The sequence below is a fragment of the Macaca fascicularis genome, chromosome 13 (assembly GCF_037993035.2).
Source record: "Macaca fascicularis isolate 582-1 chromosome 13, T2T-MFA8v1.1".
Classification (NCBI taxonomy): domain Eukaryota; kingdom Metazoa; phylum Chordata; class Mammalia; order Primates; family Cercopithecidae; genus Macaca; species Macaca fascicularis.
The window spans coordinates 110,622,266-110,643,991 of NC_088387.1; the positions used below are offsets into that span (position 1 = coordinate 110,622,266).

Sequence of the window (21,726 nt, forward strand, 5' to 3'; positions counted from 1 at the left end):
TATATATAATTATATATAACATATGTAATGTAATTATATATAATATATAATTGTAATAAAATATATAATTGTAATATAATTATAATATTATTTGTTATATATCTAGTAATATATAAATAAATAACATACAAATGTTATTGTACTACAATTATAATATATAATAATATGGTTCTGACATTCAGATACTACTCAGCCGTAACAAGCCACTGCTGAGCCTGTTCCTCATCTATAAAATGGGAATCATAATTCTAACTTTGCTGAGTTGTAAAGAGAGTGGCAATTCACCTAAAATACTTTTACGTGGTAGATTCTCAAGTAGTGGTGGCTATAATAGTAATAATCATTCAACTAACTCTTGAGTCTGAAAGGCAATGGAATGAAAGGTATTTAAGTAGATGAACTACTCTTATATGCATGAGCCCCTTATTTCATTCTTCTCTTTTATTGCCTCCATAGTTCTCTGCCGGAGTCTATCTAAGACATTGCTAAGCACATAATAGAATACTGTTATTTGAAAAACACGGAAGTAAATGATCTTTTGTCTCAAGTTCTCCTACATTTGGGGGCAAAACTTCAAGGTAGAATTCTTCCCCTGCCCCGCCCCAAGACAGAGTCTTGCTCTCTCGCCCAGGTCAGAGGGCAGTGGCGCAACCTTGGCTCACTGCAACCTCCGCTTCCCCGGGTTTAAGCAATTCTCCTGCCTCAGCCTCCCAAGTAGCTGGGGTTACAGGCATGCACCACCACGCCCGACTAATTTTTGTGGCTAATTTTTGTGTTTTTAGGAGAGATGGGGTTTCACCAGGTTGGCCAGGCTGGTCTGCAAACCCCTGACCTTGTGATCTGCCCACCTCAGCCTCCTAAAGTGCTGGGATTACAGGTGTGAGCCTCCGCACCCAGCCCAAATTGAATTCTTAATTGTTCTCTAATTGTTCCTACCAGTATTAGGCTTGGCATTCTATCCAGAGTTTGGTAACTTCCCTAAAGAACAGAAGCTCATTTATTCATTAGGTATTTACTGAGTACCTTCTATGGGCCAGCCATTGTACTGAGTGCTGGGATACAAGGGTGACCAAAAATGATCTGATCGCACATGTTGCATACTGGGAGGAGACAAATATAAAACAAATAAACATGTCACTGCAAATGTGGTATGTTATGTAAAGTACTTCTCAATCTTTTTTTTTTTTTGAGATGGAGTTTCGCTTTTATTGCCCAGGCTGGAGTGCAGTGGTGCAGGCTCGGCTCACTGCAACCTCCACCTCCCAGATTCAAGCCATTCTCTTGCCTCAGCCTCCCAAGTAGCTGGGATTACAGGCACCCATCACTACTCCTGGCTAATTTTTATATTTTTAGTAGAGACAGAGTTTCACCATGTTGGCCAAGCTGGTCTCAAATTCCTGACCTCAGGTGATCTACCCACCTCGGCCTCCCAAAGTGCTGGGATTACAGGCGTGAGCCACCGCGCCTGGCCTCTTTCCCAAATCTTTATGAATCACTTTAACTATCACTCAGAGTTCCTGATCAACAAAAGATCCCACTGTCCTTCCACAACCAATATCATTCTGCACAGAGGGAAGAAGTCTAACGTTCGGTTGACTTACAGAGCTACAAGCAAGTAAATGCGCACTTTCTAGGAGGTTTTGTTTCTGTTGTTTTTATTTTAAGAGCTTACAGACTCCTCCGCCACCTTTATGGATTCATGGTTCTTAAGGTTGACCACCCATCAGAGACCCCTGGAGGAGTTCGTTAAACCACAGACTGCTGGTCACCACCCCAGAGTTTCCGAGTTGGTCTAAGGAGGGGCCAGAGAATCTGCATTTTGCACAAGTTCCCTGACGACATTGATGCTGGTCCAGATACTAGAATTTGAGAACCACCACAGCAGACAGGCAGAGCGTATGCTTCAGTAAAGTCAACGTCAGAAGGAAGCTTTCAGGTTACCTAGGCCAGACTCCTCAAGGAGCAGATGAGAACCTGAGCCCCGAGAGAACCACCTCTGTCAAGGTCAAAACTGAACAAGTAGCCGGGCGCAGTGGCTCACGCCTGTAATCCCAGCACTTTGGGAGGCCGAGGCAGGCGGATCACAAGGTCAGGAGATCGGGACCACAGTGAAACCCCGTCTCTACCAAAAATACAAAAAAAAATTAGCCGGGCGCGGTGGCGGGCGCCTGTAGTCCCAGCTACTTGGGAGGAGAATGGCGGGAACCCGGGAGGCGGAGCTTGCAGTGAGCTGAGATCGCGCCACTGCACTCCAGCCTGGGCGGCAGAGCGAGACTCCGTCTCCAGAAAAAAAAAAAAACCAAAAAACTGAACAAGTATAGCAGGTCCCTAACTCCCAGGTCACCAGTTTTCCTGTTCCACAACCTCCCAGCCAGTCCACCTCCTTTTGTTGAGCCCCAGAAGACATTCCCTTCTCATTGGATTCTGATGTAAACTCGTGGTCAAAAACACCAGGGGCATGAAATGATATCATGTCTTGGATTTACTTTAAAGTGACCCAAAAGCGTTGTGGTGTGGGGAGGGAGGAAACACAAAAAACAAAATTGACAAAATCTTGACAATTGCTGAAGCTGAATGATGAACACAGAGGCTCACAAAACTCATCTTTCTATTTTGGGACACATTTGAAATTTTCCGTAATCAAAAAGAAGTCATCAGAATCAGATGGATCAAGATTTGTCATTGCACATTTCTGAAGGGCTTAGTCTCTCACACTACCCCTGAAATATACCGTCTCCCTCAGAAAAAGTGTGTTTTGAACAATGCCAAGCCTTGGCTGGGCACTCAAGGGATGCAGACAAAATTAAGACATAAATGTCTGTTCCCAAGAAGCCCACAATTTTGTGGCATAAATAAAATGCAACCGTTGTGCTACAGGGTTGAACAGTAGCAGCAGAGACAGTTAAGAGTCAGCTAGATTATACCCACTGAGATCAAGAGGACTGAGGCAAGATTTCATCTCTTTTCATTTCATGTCCCTGAAGTTCAATATTTTTGTCACTTCCTAAGAGCAGTCAAGTTTGAGAAATGTGTACTACCATCAATCAGTGATGTTTTACCAAAATAGAAAGAACATTAAAAGTACAAATGATAGGCAAAGCTCAAGCATCCATTAGAGAAATACTGAAATTACAATTTATCAACACAATAGACTATAAAATTGTTATTTAAAATAATGTCAAAGAAATATTGATATTGAAATAAGCAATGTCCATAATATATTACATTAAAATGAGATATAAAATTATATCATATAATTTTAACTTTTAGAAGCATATAGAATTTCATTTTTATAACAGGAAAAAAATAGGCCACAGTGTTCAGAGTAATTATATCTAAATCATAGATTTCTGTGGTTGGTTTTTTTTGTTTGTTTTTCCAAGACGGAGTTTCACTCTTGTCACCTGGGCTGGAGTGCAATGGCGTGATCTCGGCTCACTGCAACCTCCACTTCCCAGGTTCAAGCAATTCTCCTGCCTCAGCCTCCCAAGTAGCTGGGATTACAGGCACACACCGCCACACCTGGCTAATTTTTGTATTTTCAGTAGAGACAGGGTTTCACCACATTAGCCAGGCTAGTCTCGAACTCTTGACCTCAGGTGATCCACCCACCTCAGCCTCCCAAAGCACTGGGATTACAAGAGTTGGGATTACAGGTGTCAGCTATCACACTTGGCTTTTTTTTTTTTTTTTGACTCTTCTGTATTTTCTTAAATTTTATGTTATGTCACAAATATATATTACTTCTCTGAGAGCCTTCCCCTGCCTTTTTAGTGCAATTAGCTTTAAAGTACTACAATCAAGTTGGGCGAGGTGGCCTATAATCCCAGTGCTCTAGGAGACTGAGACAGGAAGATTACTTGAGGTCAGGAGTTTAAGACCAGCCTGGGCAACATAGTGAGACCTCATCTCTAAAAATATTACAATTAAAACTAAATTTTTTGTAAAGTACTACAATGTATGTGTATGTCCAGAAACTGAACCAATAGATTCCAAGACTCTCCATTAAGGCAGTGTAAGAGCTGAGAGGGTTAACTGCCTGGAGTCATTACGAAGGAATTACAGGTCCCCCTGGACGCTCTGGAATAGCTAACCCAGAGTTCTATGAGCTGTCCAAAGTCAGCCCTAATGGTTAGTTGCCCCCTCAAAAGCCCTAACTGCTTCCTTTCCAAGTCTGGAACAGAGAATGCTAGAATTTGGGAAAGGTGAGATTATTGAAAGCAAGTTCCCTTCACCAGCCCATCCCACAGCCTTTGCTTTAAATGTCCCGGTCACTCTCAATCCTGATTATGGTGCCTGGGCATGGGCAGCATGCAGGGGGCTTGTCCTCTCTCTTTATGTTACACTTATGTTCTTCCCATCCTGATTTTCTAACCATTCATTAGCTCTACTCTGAAATAGCCTCAGAATACTCTGAAATCTCTAAATAATTCAAATTTTGAATCCCCAAAGTGAACACAGTTGTCTTTAAAAGGGGGTTTCTAATGTCAAGTAAAATGATAGTACTAGAATGAACATCTGTAATGCCACAGGCATTCAATAAATTGCTTACTAAGTGAAAGAAACAGTGATCAACTTTGCACCAAGCATAGAAACCGTTTAGACAGGCTGTTTGAGATCAAAACCTCTCCTATTGAAAGTGACAAGGGAGAAACACAGATGTTTCAAATGTAGTGGCTCTCGCTTGTAATCCCAGCACTTTGGGAGGCTGAGGCGGGTGGATGACTTGAGGCCAGGAATGCAAGACCAGCCTGGCCAACATGGTGAAACCCTATCTCTACTAAAAATACAAAAATTAGCTGGGCATGGAGGTGCACACCTGGGATCCCAGATACTCAGGAAGCTGAGGCACAAGAATCACTTGAACCCAGGAGGCAGAGGTTGGCAGTGAGCTGAGATTGTGCCACTGTACTCCAATGTGGGTAAAAGAGCAAGACTCTGTCTCAAAAAAAAATAAAAATTAAAATAAAAAATTTAAAAAAAATACACACACATACACACACACACACACATATGAGATAAAAAGAAAATAAAATAAATGTTGCTTCTAATTACCTACCCAGCAAAAGATTTCAGGTTTTGCTCCAATTGGCTATCTTCATGAATCAGAATCACTTTAAACTACCAATAAACCATTTAAACCATCTGCAATAACAAGAAAGGCCAAGATGGAATTCAGTTTCAGCCTGAGCTTTCTTCACCCCCTGCTCCATGCAGTGGAGTGCAGTGGCATGATCATAACTCACTGTAGCCTCGAACTCCTGGGCTCAAGTGACCCTCCCAACTTAGGTTCCAAGTGCTAGGCCTCAGGCATGTGCCACCGCACCCCGCTAACTTTTTTCTTTCTTTTTCTTTTTCTTTTTTTTTTTTTTTTAAGAGATGAGAGTCTCGCTATGTTGCCCAGGCTGGTCTTGAACTCTTGGCCTCAAGCAGTCCTCTGGCCTTAGCCTCCCAAGTAGCTGGGATTACAGGTGTGAGCCGGCCACGCCTGGCTCCTGAGTTTACTTCTTTCTCAAGAAAGAATTCTTGCCCCTGAAAGAACAGCAGAACCCCTCGTGAACTGCAGTTGGGAACTGGAAATGCCACAGAAAACATTGCAAACTTTAAATGAACCAGATTTTGGCATGAAAAAAAGACGTGTAGAAAGATCTCCTCGTCTGTGTTCCGTTTAATTTGTTTCACATTTTAAATTTGGTTTTTGTTTCCTAGAAACAAGCTTTTCTGAGAAAGCACTCAGAAACAGTGGTCTGGAAACAATGGATTGCTTATAAACAATTCTGCAAATCTGCCCAGAGATTTAAGAAATTCTAAGAGGATCGAGAAGTGGAATTATAATTGGCCTTTAAAACTCCCAATAACAAAGTGCTACAAACCAGGTGGCATGACCACAATATTTATAGAAGATGAAGCTCAGAATCCCCATGTCTAACTCCCAGGTTAAATGCAGAAATTAAAGTGCTCTCACTGGGAATAAAAGAGTGTTTATTCAAGCTAAATTTACACATTTATTGTTTTAAAGGGATAATAAAAAGTCTTTCAAGCCCTGAAGTAACACTTAACTCTAATAAAAGTTTATTAAAGAAAAGCTTCAGTATACAAAGTAAGTAGTTCTTTTTTGCAGGTCCTCAAGACCAGGGATCAAAAGAGAGTTGACAGCAAAATGGTCTGGAGTCCCTCTGCATGAACGGCGGCTCTCCCAGTCTCCAGCCGCCGGCGCCCCGGTGGCCAGGCCACACACACACACACACACACACACACCTTCTTGTACTTCAGGGAAGCAGCCTTTGTTCCCAGGACCCAAACTGGGATCCAATTAGGAAGTCCCCACCTCCCCTGAACTAGCGCAGGAGCCCCTAAACCACCGTCCCAGGGCCACTCAGGAAAGATGCCCCAAAATTTTCTCCCGGGTCCCAAGTGCTGGGGACATGTGACTGCCACACTGGGCTCCAGACAGTCTCCCTAAACAGAGGCAGATACACACACACATACAGACCAGCCTGGGCAACATAGTGAGACCTCATCTCTAAAATGAGGTCTAAAACGCACACACACACACATCCTTGCAATACGATTATCACCGTCACTGTTCACAGCTCCCACCTACCGAGCGCTCACCATGTGCCAAGCGCCAGGCGCCTCGCGTGCTCTCTCTCTCATTCACACACACACACACACACACACACACACACACACACACACACACGCACACCGATACTCACGTACACATGCACGCACGCGCGCGCGCACTCATACACGCACACACTCACGTGCACACACGCACACCCATACACACGCGCGCCGGCGCGCACCTATTCACGCGCACACACGCACGCACAAGCGCACGGCAGCGGCAGCACCCAGGTCCCTACACGCTGCCAGGGCCGATCCCGGACACCTCCCACCTTCTTCCCGGGACCAGGGCCAGGAAGTGCCCGCGTCCGGCGGGGCGTCCCTTCCCTGCCGGGCGCCGAGTGCCCGCCCGGAGCAGCCCCGCACAGCCCCGCGCCCCCGCCCCGCCCGCGGCCGTCCGGCAGGACCGCTCCTACCTCGGGCCCTTTGTCCTCCGGCCTCCGCGGCCCCGCTCCCGAGCGCCCGCCGCCGACAGAGGCCAGCCCAGCCTCCAGGCTGCGCTCGCGGCCGCAGCGCCAGGCCCCGCAACCGGCCCTGGCCCCGGCCCGGGCCACGGCGTGGGGCGCTCGGCAAAGCCCGGATCTCCGGAGCCGCGGCCGGCGCGGAGGACTCGACCCCTGACACCGGCCGTCCCCTGCGGTCCACTTCTCCGGGTCTTCGGGGCGGCCGCAAAGGAGGGCCGGGCGGTGGGCTTGGCGGCCCCAGGACCTCCGCCGGGGAAGGGTTGGGGGAGGGCGGGGGGCCGGGACCCCCAGCGGCGGCCGGCGATGGATGGACGTGACAGGGACAGAGGGGAGCCCCCGCGCCCTCCCACCCGGGTTCGCGCCCCAGGTCTGGAACCCCAGTCTTACCCTGTCCCGCCCACCCTCCTCCCCAACAAAGACGCGCTCCCCCATCCTGTGCCCGGCTCCCCGCACCCCAGGGAAGGTCGCCGTGCTGGGCCGCCCCGCCCGCTGACCCTGCCCTGGCGGCTGCCGGGTCCTTCCCGCGCCCACCTGCGTGGGTTCCGAAAGGTGGAAGGAACCTCGCATCTGGGGTCCGTGCGCCGTCTGCGCTCAGCTGTGTCTTCGTCCTCCCTCCTCTTCCCGGGGCTGCCCTCCCCGCAGCGGCCCCGTCCCACCCCCGGGCCCAGGCACCCCGACATTCCCGCGGGGCCACACTGGACGCCCCTTCCGGTGACAGGGCACTTAGCGGCGAAGAAAATCTGGACAGAGGTTGGGAGACCCCTTGGAGGACCGAGGTCATTTTGTCGCTTGGGAACGCAGGTGCCCAGACGGGACACGGCAAGGCTGTGAGGCAGCAGAAGTGGAGCCCAGGCTTCCTACAACTCCACCCCAGGGGCCCCTGGACCCTCACGCTCGGCCGCGGGGACTGGGCCCGACCGAGCGCGGTGACCGCGGGCGCCCGCCGCCCTCTCCCCACCGCCGCCGACCGCTCAGGCCGCGGGAGATTGGGGGACCCGGTCCCCAACAGCTGAGGTCGGCGAGCGGCCCATGAGGGGCCCAGCCTGAGGTCGAGGAAAAGGAAGATTCTGGAACGATGGACCCCTGCCGGTGGAACCCCGCCAGCTTTCCCTGGTGACAGCCAGGTCAGAAAATGAGTGAATAAAGGAAGAAATGAACGAACCTCAGATGACTCCTTCAGTCCTCACTGGCGGCTGCTGCTGAGGTGGCCCCCAGCGAAGAGCGCAGAAGCAAAACTGGAGGAAGCTGAGGCAGGAAACAAAGAGAACTCGAGATTTCTATTTTTCCCTTCTCTCTCTCTCTCTCTCTCTCTCTTTTTTAAACAAAAGACAGGCCCCTGTGTTTTCAGGAGGCAGCCAGAGGCAGAACTGGAGTCAGGAAACCGGCCCTGCGCCCCTGCCACTCATCCCCAGGACCCACAGTGGGGCCTTGGGCCTAACAGCCACTGTCTTTGAGAACACCCTGAAAAGTCACAGTTCACAAATCTGGGCGGTTAAACAAAAGCGGGGAGTGAGGTTATAGGCCCCAGCACCTGCCAGCACACCCCAGGTCCTCAGTAAAAGTGCAGCCTGAGTGAACCCCTGCAGCTCTCCATACTCTGATTGGCAGCACCGTCATTTTCCTTTTCGCTTTATGAAATAGCTCAAACACCCCCATTTGACTTTTCTCATTGTGAAATTTTCAAACACACGCTAAACTAGGAGAGTAACATAAGGAGCCCATGTGCTCAAGAACCAGCCAATCCTAACATGGTGCCACTCTTGCTTCAAATGTTTAAGACATGAATATCGCCGTACCGTTAAAGCCCCTGGAAGCCCTCCTCACGTCAGCCCAAGTACTCTTCCAAACCATCCCATTCCTGTTTTTGTACTATTACTGTGTATGCATGTGTTCATAAATCATATAGAAGATTTTTGCAACTTCCTGTGTGTTCCTATTTCATTCTGTAACCCAGTCGGTTTGTCTTGTTTTGCTCGAGATTATAAGATCCATCTGATCATACATATAGCTCTAGTTTATTCATTTTAACTATTAAGTAGTATTCCATTGTATGAGTAGGGCACAAGTCATATATACATTCTTCTGTTGATAGACATTTGAGTTGAGATTATAAACAAGACTGCAGTGAACATTCTTGAACGGCATTTTTCTTTCTGGGTATAGCTCATTTCAGCCACTCTGGTAAAAACACGTACAGAATAATTATGTTAAATTAACATTAGTCCAAATGTCTGCTCTATGGTTTGGGTTACTTACTGTAACTGCTAAACCAATAATCACTGTGAAAAATGTCGTTATATTTTTTCCTCTTCACGTTTTGGCAGTTTGTGTCTTACCAAGCAGATAAAATCCCATAGAACGGAGGTCAGCAAATTTTTCTTAAACGGCAAGAGGTCAATATTTTAGGCATTGTTTTCTAGGAGGCAGAGTTGAGGCTTACATAACCGTTGAAAATGTAACTTTTTTTTTTTTTTTTAGAGATAGGGGGTCTCACTCTGTCACCCAGGCTGTTCTGGAACTCCTGGCCTCAAGTAGTTATCCTGCCTCGGCCTCCCAAAATGCTGGGGTTACAGGCATGAGCCACTGCTCCCCACCTAAATGTAACCTTTTAAGAATGTAAAAAGTTCACGATGTCAGGAGATCGAGACCATCCTGGCTAACACGGTGAAACCCCGTCTCTACTAAAAATACAAAAAAATTAGCAGGGCGTGCTGGTGTGCGTCTGTAGTCTTGGCTACTCTGGAGGCTGAGGCAGGAGAATGGTGTGAACCCGGAAGGCAGAGCTTGCAGTGAACCGAGATCGCGCCACTGCACTCCAGCCTGGGCAACAGAGCGAGACTCCGTCTCAAAATAAATAAATAAATAAAAGAATGTAAAAAGTATACTTACTTGGCTCATGGACTGTAAAACAAAAATAGAAAGCAAAAATCAGTCAACTGAATGGATTTGGCCCCTGGGCTATAGTTAGATTTCCCACTCCTGCTATAGAAGAATTCATTACATAAATGAATTCCTTTCTTTAAATAGGCGATCACTTTCAATCATGACAAAAGTGTAATTTGGCTCAACAGAAGAATCGAAATAAATATGATGTTACACTGAGGGAAAAATTCCTAGGAAGATGTCCCATACCTTAACTAGTTAATACAATGACTTTGAGGTAAACCATTTAATCCTATTTTTTAATATCTATAATGAATTTTAGAAATGCATAAACTCCTACCAACTAAGAATTCACTACTTGGTAGAACTGATTAATTCTTTTCTCAGTTAAGAAAAGAAATGAGATTCGATGAAAAAGTTGTTTATTATTTTCTTGTTTAATGAATCACCTCCCCGCTCCTAGTTCATTGATTTAAATACAAGCACACAAGTACAAATGATTATGCTTTTCTTGGAACCTGACCCACTTGTTCTATGTCTTTATTGAACTTGAACCAAAACTTGAAAAAATCATTTCAAGATATTTTCTTAAATGAGCTGAATTAGCCTGGTTTAAAATGTTGACAAGAATGGGGCCAAGCCGTAACTTGCAAAGGAGCCGTCTCTCTCCAAGCCCATTCAATAAGCAGAGGCCTTTCCCAAAAACGGCGGGGTGGGCAAAGCAGTTAGACATGGCTCTCTTCTGGCCTTTTTGTCTTTGCTGGCATTATCCTAAAGAATCTCTCTCTCTCTCTCTCTCTCTCTCTCTCTCTCTCTCTCGTCTCTCTCTCTCTCACACACACACATACACATACACACACACATTTTTCTCTCCTTCACACATACACATTCTCACACACATTTCCCCCTTACGTGTCTTATGTGACTATGCATGTGCTATGCATGTTGATTCCTTACACATATCTACTTCCTTAAATGCATACAGTATTCGTGCTTCAAGCATACACATGGCTCTTTTTCACATATATCCATACTCCACACACACTCCTTGTCATACAAACAGTTCTCTGCTGGATACATGTGTTCTCTGTGCACCTACGTTTCTGTTTTGTGCAGACCCAAAACTCTAACACTTCTCATACCTTTTTCTTTGTACCATCCACACATTTCCACACCCCTCCACCCAGCTTGCTTCAATTGTCCCAACATGCGGATGGGAAGATGCATTCGTTTGCTAGGGCTGCTATACCAAAGTACTGCAGACAGAGTGGCTTAAACAATAGAAATCTATTGTCTCCCATCTGGAGGCTAGAAGCCCAACATTGAGATGTGAGCAGGTTGTTTCCTTCTCATGGCTGTGAGAGAGGATCTGCCCCAGGCTTCTCTTCTTGGCTTGTAAATGGCTTTCTCCCTGAGTCTCTCCACATTGTCTTCCCTCTAGGCAAACCTTTTTTTTTTTTTTAAGACTTTTAGTCTTCACTCTGTCACCCAGGCTGGAGTACAGTGGCATGATCTCAGCTCACAGCAACCTCCGCCTTGCAGGTTCAAGTGATTCTCCTGCCTCAGCCTCCTGAGTAGCTGGGATTACAGGTGTGAACCACCAAGTCTGGCCCCTCTGCAAATCTGTGTCCAAATTTCCTCTTGTTATAAAGACACACCAGTCATTTTGGACAGGACCCGCCTTAATTACTTCATTTGAGTTTGATTACCTCTCTCCAAATAAGGTCACATCCTGAGGTACTAGTTAGAACTGCAATATATGAATTTTGGAAGGATCCTGGCACAAATAGGACACAATTTGACCCGTAGCAGTAAGGTTCGGGTTTGGCTTGTTTCTGAGCAAGGTTTAGACCAGAAATACTAAACTCCATCTTGATCAGCAGTAAATCTGATGCCTAGATGTGGCACTTCCTCATTAGAAACCTCGAACTCAAATCCAACTGCACCCCTCTACCCATTAAGGGAGGGGGTAAGGGAGGGGATAAGATCCTCACCCGATCTTATCAGGAATGTTGGTCACCCAAAATTCAAGGGCTCCATTCAATGGACTACCTAAGGTGAAAGTGCTCCACCTGGTGGAGAGCACTTCGAATTCATTACACATGTGCAAATGATAGACCAGCTACCAAAAACATCTTGGTTGACATTAAATATTAGATAAAACAGGGGAAGGAATGGAGGGGGGAGGGAAATGAATTAGATGCAACCAATATAGTTCATGGGGTAGTGTATGAGACGTGAACATTTAAATATAACATTTAATGATCAAGAAGACATTATCTAACAGACTAGATAGTATCTGCATAGAATTCAAGAATAAAAGGTAGTAATTCACCTCTGATGGAGTTTTCTTTAAAAATCTGGATGTGGTGTGGGTGCATACTACCTGGGCCCCCAATAACCAAAGAAGATGAAATTATACAAACGTTGGAATGAGAAGATACTCCGTTGTTCCAATAACATATACAGAAACACCTCTTTCGGTCAGGTGTGTAGCAACACTTAAGGAACACCTTCCTGATCTCTAACGGCAGTTACAGAACAAATTACATAGGACAAGAAAACACAAAGGGTAGAAAACAATGTCACAATACCCATCACACTTAACCTCGTCATCCGGTTTCTCTTTTTCTCCAAAGAACACCTCTTGGGAGTTCATTCCTTAAGGCATGTGAAAGTGGGTAATATGCAAGAGATACATTATATACATGTTTTATTGTTTGTTTGTTGCTTTCTGAGACAGGATCTCACTCTGTTGCCCAGGCTGGAGTGCAGTGGTTCAATCACGGCTCACTGCAGCCTCAAACTCCTGGGCTCAAGTGATCCTCCCACCTCACAGCCTCCCAAATAGCTGGGGACTACAGATGTGTGCCACCATGCCTGGTTACTTTTTGTATTTTTTGTAGAGACAGGAATCTCACTTTGTTGCCCAGGCTGGTCTTGAACTCCTGGGCTCAAGCAATCTGCCTGTCTCTGCCTCCCAAAGCACTGAGATTACAGGTGTGAGCCACCACACCCAGCCTGGTAAAATCTTTAACAAATTGGCTGGGTATGGCGACTCATGCCTATAATCCCAGCACTTCAGGAGGCTGAGGCAGGCAGATCACGAGGTCAGGAGATCGAGACTATCCAGGCCAACATGGTGAAACCCCCATCTCTATTAAAAATACAAGAAAATTAGCTGGGTGTGGTGGTGCACGTCTATAATCTCAGCTACTCAGGAGGCTGAGGCAGGACAATCGCTTGAACCCAGGAGGCGGAGATTGCAGTGAGATGAAATGGCAACACTGCACTCCAGTCTGGCAACAGAGTGAGACTCCATCTCAAAAACAAAACAAAACAAAATATTTAACAAATTATATTTGAACCCTGCAAATTTATACAAGACCAATTATCAGCATTATTGCAACTTGAGTGCAAGTATTCCTGTTTTCCTTACTATTTTCATTTCTGATAATTCCCAAGGCTAACTACTATTTTTTTCTACAAAATAAAACTAATTTGAATCAATAGTATTTAAGCAATACTAAAAAAGATTATTATTCAGCATATAATTCAAGCAGGATGGAAAATAGAAGTTGCTAAACTTACCAATAATTTGATAGTGATGAATCAAAACAAAATCCATTGTTATATTTACTTAGAAGATTTAAGACAAAACGTTACATTTTGTCATCATGTTTTGCTTCATATTTCAAAGTCAGCATAGTTAAGATTCTCTTTTTCAAATTCGATTCATTTCTTTATAATGTAATGCACGTGTTGACAGAGAAACGTCATTATTGTCATTTGTCCAGGTTGCTGGGGTCATCGCGCTACCTACAGGGAGGAAGCTGGGGTGCTAGCTTCATCTAGGGGTCCAGGGAAGGCTTCCCTGAGCGAATGATGTCCAAAATGGGGATAAGGAGTTTGCTAGAGGAAGCAGCAAAGGGATAATGTTTTAGGCAAAGAAAACGTGAGAAGACTCAATAGTGAGGAAAACCTTTTGAGGAATTGAGTGAATATGAGTGTGACTGGACCAGAGAGAGTGCAGTGCACTAAGTAGTCCATGATAAGGTGGTGGCCAGGGGCTCCTCAGTGTTCAGAGACAGCTGCAACCCTCCAGCAACCAGCAGCGTGATCCGGAAGCTGCCAGGCAGGCAAGCGCGAGTTTACAGGAGAAAATACTAACAAGGACTATAAAACAAGGTATACAACAGATTTCAATCAGAGGACGTATGAAGTCAGATCTGCGTTTTGAGACAATTTCTCTGGCAATGTGAGGTCAACAGCTGCAAAAAATAAAAATAAAAAATAAGAAGAAAAGAGAAGAAAAAAAGCAGCTCTTTAATTTGACGGTGACAGTGGAGAGTCAGTGGAGAGACCAAAGACAGGGAGATGAATTAGGAAGCAGCTATAATGGTCCAGGAACAATGATGAGGAGGGCAGTAGTGGGCAGCGGGAATCAAGGGGGAGGAGGAGGCTGAAATGCTTTTTGGAGGCAGAGCTGACAAGTCCCGTGGCCACCCCCTCCCTCCCCTTTGTCACCCTGTCATTGGAGTTCACTGAGGCGGACAGCAATAGCTCATCTTTCCCGCAGCTCTTTGTGGACAGGCTGTCATGGGGATTTGCTGTCGTGGGTGTATTTGACTACAGGGTTACCTTTTTGTTTTCCTTCCAAAGCAGGAGGCAGATACTGTTGCTAAGTGCAGAGACTGAATCCATGTGCCGGGACCAATGAAAGCCTCCATGAGCTACCATCTTGGGAGCCCTCTGGATAGCCTGTCAAGTTCTGAACAAAACCTCAAGACAAAGCGTTCACTGCACCTCTCTTTGTTCCATTTCATGTCATTTTAGAAGCATTCTTAGTCACTGGGGTGGAGAGTTTCAAGACTCGATTAGAAACGGCTCCTGTGAAACTGGGAAGCTTGTGTGACCATTGAAGATGGATTTTGCACTAGGGATTTGACATGTATTATGTCTCACACAACAGAATTGCATGTATGTTTACCTTCAGTTTACAAATATGGACACTGAGAGTCCTAAAGATGAGGTTACCTGCCGTGAGGGGTAACTGGAGTTGGTGCTGGACACACTCCAGCCTGGGCTCATCTGCTCATGCCACCACACCCTCCTCTTTCCGCATCCTCCCATCTCTTCCGCACTCCTCCTCTCCTGCCAAGTGTGTTTGTTCCAGGCCCTTCATAAAAGGTAGACTCATCTGGGAAGAATAAGACCAGCATTCAAGTGGCAGCTCTGATGGGGACCATCTTATGGACATTAAGCAAGTCATTTGACTGCTATTCTCAGTTTCCTCCTAACATGCTTTGGATTTGTGTCCCTGCTCAAATCTTATGTAGAACTGTAATCCCCAATGTAAGAAGTGGGACCTGGGGAGATGACTGAATCATTGGGGTGGATTTCTCATGAATGGTTTAGAACCATCCCCTTGGGTCATTGGTGGGGAGTAGGGGGAGGGGGTAGAATTGGAGATTTGGGAGACACAGCAGGCAATCAGCACAGATTTATAGATGGGTGAATGGATGGCGAACAGTAGAGGGGACTGACCTGGGAAGTGCTATAAGATTTTCATGCTGTTCTCATGCAAGTGAGTGTGTTCTCAGGAGATCTGGTTGTTTAAAAGTGTATAGTACCTTGCCCCTCACTTACTCTTTCTCCTGCTCTGGTCATGTGACATGCCTGCTTCCCCTCACCTTCCTCCATGATTCTAAGTCTTCTGAGGTCACCCCAGAAACCAAGCAGATGCCAGCACCATGCTTCCTGTACAGCCTGTGCCACCAAGGGCCAATCAAACCTCTTTTCTTTATAAATTACCCAGTCTCTGGTATTTCTTTATAGCACTGTGAGAACAGACTACCACACTTCCCCTGTAAAATAAGAGGGTTTACTCAACACCTTTTCCTGCCCTAAGGTTCTAGGACCCAGGCTATTACATATTACAGAAAACTGATGGGGAACAATCCTTGCTGTCACTTTTTCTCCTTTGCCATGCTTCACAAGTGCCTCTCCCTACTCCAGTTATCACGGAAGGATGTGTACTTAGAGATCCCGTCAGATAGCCACGGACAGGCACAGATAATATCTTGTGAGGTCCCACAATCTTGTCGTGTTTCCCAGGTCAGTGTCCTCTACTGTTCCCCATCCATCTGCCCATCCATAAATATGTGCTAAGCACCTGCTGTCTCTCAAATCTCCAATTCTACCCTCTCCCCTTACTCTCAGCCAATGACCTTGGCTCCTGCTCACTCCCTCAACTTTCTGCCAAAGTACCTTACGAATTTACCTGCATCTGTCCTCACTCTTTTCTCCCCTCCTCCTGTCACTTGGGAGGTGGGGTCCTTTCTCTCATCTCCCAAACCCTCCTGTATTCGCTCTCTGCGTCTCGTCTCTATCAGCATTCCCCAAGTGCTGGGATTACAGGCGTGAGCCACCACACCTGGCCTAGTCCTTTAAATTTGGGTGTTCCTCTGAGTTCTATCCTCTGGCTTTGCCCCACGTTGCTTCACTCACACTCCCTGAATGATCCATGCCTAAACTTCAAGTACCCAAATTGCCATCGTCAGGCCAAGTCTTCCCTCGAATCCAATCAGCCTCCAAACTCTGTTCTTTCTACCTTTCCCTCTCTTGAGTCTATTCCCTCTCCATTTTCACTAGCCCCAATACAGTTTGGCTATTTGTTCAGTGGCTATGGCAGCATCCTAACCATTCTTCTTGCCTGCAGTTTGACTCCTCTTATTATATTATCTGCACCATCACCCCATCCACCTTTAACTATCAGAACAATCTGTAAGATCTAAGAATGCCTATGCTGGAGCAAGAGGTATAGATAGAGAGTTGGAACATCTAGCAAATATTAGGTTACAATGATGCTATAGTTTGAATGTGCCCCCCAGAATTTGTGTGTTGGAAACTTAATCTCCAATGCGACAGTGCTGGGAAGTGGGGCCGAATGGGAGATGTTCATGTGATGAAGCAGTAAGTGTGATGATGCAGCAAGAAGGCCCTCACCAGACGCCAGCGTCTTGATCTTGAACTTCGCACCCTCCAGACTGTGAGCCAATGTATTCTGTTATAGTGGCATAAAATGACTGAGACAAGTGGTGCCCTTTGGTATTTTTTCTAAGCCCTCAATCTCACAACACTGCATTAGAAAGGTTAACTTGGCTATAACATAGGGGTATCAGAAGAGGGGGCAGGGGTCAATTTCCTTATCTGGAAAATAAGGAGTTGGACTGGGCCAGTGCCTTGCAGAGTATACCCAAACCTTCAGTTTCTGATTCAGTAGGTCTGCACAGGACCAGAGAATTTGTATTTTTAACAAGCTTGCAGGTGATGGAAATGCTGAGGTCCACAGACCATGCTTAGAATACCACTGGTGTCTTAGTCTGTTCAGGCTGCTATAACAGAACACTGTAAACTGAATGGGCTTATAAACAACAGAAACTCACAGTTCTGGAGGCTGGGAAGTCCAAAATCAAAGCACTGGCAGTTTCAGTGTCTAGTGAAAGTCCACTTTATTTCCTGGTTCATAGAAAATTGATGGGTAATATTGAACGTCAACTTAATTGGATGCAATTAATTTAAATAGCCACAAAGTATGCAAAGTATTGTTCCTGGTGTGTCTGTGAGGGTGTTGCCAAGGGGGATTAACATTTGAGTCAGTGGACTGGGAAAGGCAGACCCACCCTCAATCTGGGTGGGCACAATCTAATCAGCTGCCAGTGTGGCCAGAATAAAATGCAGGCAGGAGAACATGGACAGACTAGACTGACTGAGTGTTCTGGCCTCCATCTTTCTCCCATGCTGGATGCTTCCTGTCCTGGAGCATCAGACTCCAAGTTCTCCAGCTTTGGGACTCTTGGACCTTCAACCACAGACTGAAGGCTGCACTGTTGGCTTCCCTACTTTTGAGGTTTTGGTACTCAGACTGGCTTCCTTGCTCCTCAGCTTCCAGAGGGCTTATTGTGGGACTTCACCTTGTGATCATGTGAGTCAACTCTCTTTAGTAAACTTCCCTTCATATATACATCTATCCTATTAGTTCTGTCCCTCTAGAAAGCCCTAATACAGACGGTCATTATAAACCAAAAAGTATCTGAGACAGGTCTCAATCAATTTAGAAGTTTATTTTGTCAAGGTTAAGGACAATGCCCAAGAGACAGGTCCATATCTTTCTCCAAAGATGATTTTGAGGGCTTCAATATTTAAAGGGGAAAGGGCAGATATTGGGGAAGGAGGAAGAAATCTTTAAAAGGTGTTGACAGATAAGAGCTAAGTGGTTGCATTCTTTTGAGCCTTTGATCAGCCGTTCACATAGAAGAAGCGGGTAGAGGAATAGTCACATATGCATTTACCTAGCTCAGTGAACCTGCACTTTTACATAAGATAAAATAAACATGGCAGAGGAGGCCATCAGCTATGCATTTGTCTCAGGCGAGCAGAAGGATGACTGACTTCTGTCCTTTGTCTATGTCCTGTCCATACCTATGAAGACAAGCTATCAATCTACGTCGTCCGGGTGAAATTCAACAGAACTTTTTAGGGTAAAGATCTTGGGGCCCATAAGGAATTTCCTAGTGGGAAAATGTGGAGGAAGCATGTAGCTTTTTATCATAGTAGCTATCTTATTTAGGAACAGAATGGGAGGCAGGTTTGCATGACGAGGTTCTCAGCTTGACTTTTCCCTTGGGCTTAGACACAATCCCACTCCCCAGCAATCTTTCCTCACGACCTAATCACCTCCCAAAGGCCCCACCTCCAAATATTATCTCATCGGAGATTAGGTTTCAATATATGAATTTTGAGAGAACACAAACCTTCTCACTATAATAACTGGACTCAATGATATCTACAACTTTAGTTTCTTCACTTGTGCTATCCAACATGGTACCACTAGTTATGTGGCTATTTAAATTACAAATTAAATTAAATTAAATTGAAATTCACTTCCTCAGACACGCCAGTCATATTTCAGGTGCCAATGGCCACACGTGGCAGCAGCCACCATATGGAACAATGCGGAACATTTCCATCATCACAGAAAGACCTAGTGGATACAGTCATTTCCTCACAGACCTCTGGAGAGGACATTTTCAAGTAGAAGGGAAGCAAAGTATCCTCTGACATATGAGGCCTTTCAGGATTGCTCAAGCACACCTGTGCACTTGGCCTCATATTTCAGCCCTAACTTTAAAAACGATCCCTGGAAGTATCGTCTTCAGCCCTAACTGGAAAGTCCCAAAGCCCATGCCCCATTCTGCCCTAGCGCCATTCTGCCCCAGGAAGCACACACAAAAACAGGGCTAGAACTGGGAAATACTAGAATTTCTGTGCTGGGAACTGTGACTGTATACCAATGTAAGGCCATGGTGGACAAAGCCACGGATAGTCCCCATGCAACCTGGAACAAAGTTCTCTGAGCCTCTGTACCCTCTTCTATATTCCTTTTTTTTTTTTTTTTTTTTTTTTTTGAGACAGGGTCTCGCTCTGTCACCCAGGCTGGAGTGCAGTGGCATCATCTTGGTTCACTGCAACTTCTACCTCCGAAGTTCAAGCGATTCTCTTGCCTCAGCCTCCTGAGTAGCTGGGATTACAGGTGCCTGCCACCACACCTGGCTAATTTTTGTATTTATAGAAGAGACAGGGTTTCACCACGTTGGTCAGGCTAGTCTCAAACTCCTGACCTCAAGTGATTCTCCTGCCTCAGCCTCCCAAAGTGCTGAGATTACAGTCATGAGCCACCACGCCCAGCCTTCTACAAAGTATTCTTGAAATAGCTACCTCACAGGCAAATGTGGAAAAGCACCTGTAGTTTACAACTAATTCAGTTATTATTTTTTCTTCGTCTGCTCTGCTGCTATTGTGTGTTAGACATACTCTAATTTAGTACTTATGCTTTCTGCTTATGTGTCTCCACCAGGCTAGTAGCCCCTGGAACACAAGGTAAGGCCCCATCAGATTCAGTTCTTCCCTCAACACCTACCCTACTGCTCGGCCCATGAGAGATGCTCCAAAAAATGTGCAAAAGATTATGTCTTGAGGAAAAGCCAGGTCACAGGCACAATAAGTATGAAGATTGTGCCATTTCCCCGACTCTCCCCAGCTCTGTGCTCATGCTCTTTCTTTAGCCTGGACCACTTGCTACCCCATCCTGATCCACACCCCACCTTTACTTGTCCAACCCCATCTCTGGTTGTAGAGAATCTAGTCGTCCTTCAATAATCTTCCTAAAGATCTGAATGCCAAATTAATTAATCAGTTGTGGAGTCAAAGCCTGCCTCTACCACTGCCTACGTAGGACCCTGAGTAAATTTTTGTAATCCTGCTGATCTTAATTTCGCTGATCTGCAAATTGGGCAGAAAAATAACTATCTTTCAGTTTTGATATGAGATTTACATAAGCAAATGTACGTGGAATGCCAAACACATAGCAGATGCTGAATAAATGCCTTAAAATGGCCATTTCTAATGACTCTGGGAAATTCTTCATTCTGTAACAATATGCAGTCTTCTCGAGATCTCCGCTATGTTCTCTTTTTTTCTAGTTTATTTAGCAAACGTTAACAGAGCATGTTTTATTTGCCAGACACTGTGCTAGATGACAGAGATACAAAGATTAGAAGCCAGGCATGGTGTCTCAAGCCTATAACTCCAGCACCTTGGGAGGTTGAGGCAGGAGGATTGCTTAAGGTAAGGAGTTCAAAAAATAATAATACATTTTAAAAAATTAGCCGGGCATAGTGGCATGCACCAGTACTCTTAGCTACGTGGGAGTCTTAACTGGGAGACCACTTGAGACCAGGAGTTTGATGCTACAGTGAATTATGACCATGCCACTGCCCTCCAGCCTGGGTAATGGGGAAAAAAAAAAGATTAGAGACCTCTGACATCATAGTCTAGTGGGGAGCCAGCTTCTTCAGGGATTTCTCCCTGCCTCACCTCGCCCACCTCAGGCTGTGTAGAAACCCCCAGTCTAACCGGTTGTTTCCCTCCAACTCTGTACACACCACGGTGTGTTACCTTTTTGTTTCAAACATGTGCTGGCCTCTGTTCTAATCACAGCAACCTGTATCCATTAATCCATTTAATCCTCACAACAACCTTATCAGGTAAGTATTGTCATTATTCGCATTTTCCAAATAAGGAAACTGAGGCACAGGCAGATTAAGTAACTGGCTTAATAAGGTCTTCTGGTTTATAAGTAGGAGCCAGGATTTGAAAACACACCTCTGGCTCCAGCTTAATTAACATGCTCTGTTTACTTATCTGTCCCCACTGAAATTGGAGGTTGAACCTGTGGCATATCCAAATGAGTAAGTATCGCCTGTGCTCACCCCAATATCTGACACTATAGGTCCACGATAACTCATTCATCAAACAGGAAGGAGGGAGGAAGGAAGGAAGGAAGGAAGGCAGGAAGGAAGGAAGGCAGGAAGGAAGGAAAGAAGGCAGGCAGGCAGAAGTAAAACGATACCACAATGGTTTGGTTGCTCACATTTACTAAGCATCAACACTGACCCGCCTGTAAGATGTGCTAACAGAGCTCAGGAATAAATGAAGGCCGGGCGTGGTAGCTCATGCCTATAATCCCAGCACTTGGGAGGCCAAGGTGGGAGGATGGCTTGAGCCCCAGAGTTCAAGACCAGTCGGTGCAATATACTGAGACTCTGCCTCTACTAAAATTAAAATTAAAAATTAGCCGGGCGCAGTGGCGCGCGCCTGTAGTCCCAGCTACTTGGGAGGCTGAGGT

At 45.6% G+C, this 21,726-nt stretch overlaps 1 protein-coding gene across 8 annotated transcripts in view; it reads right to left on the minus strand.

The window, feature by feature from the left end:
- Positions 1–8,331, minus strand: part of GREB1 (growth regulating estrogen receptor binding 1) — a 160,190-nt gene extending 151,859 nt beyond the window's left edge. For 4 of the 8 annotated variants that reach the window (XM_065527408.2, XM_065527414.2, XM_074012325.1 and 1 more), the window contains exon 1: positions 7,047–7,187. The gene's annotated coding sequence lies outside the window, so the exon portion shown is untranslated. Of the gene's footprint in view, positions 1–7,046; positions 7,188–7,625 lie in introns of those variants that run through there. The other 4 variants (XM_065527411.2, XM_074012333.1, XM_065527412.2 and 1 more) reach the window with 3 other exon arrangements.
- Between the last annotated feature and the right edge of the window lie 13,395 nt (positions 8,332–21,726).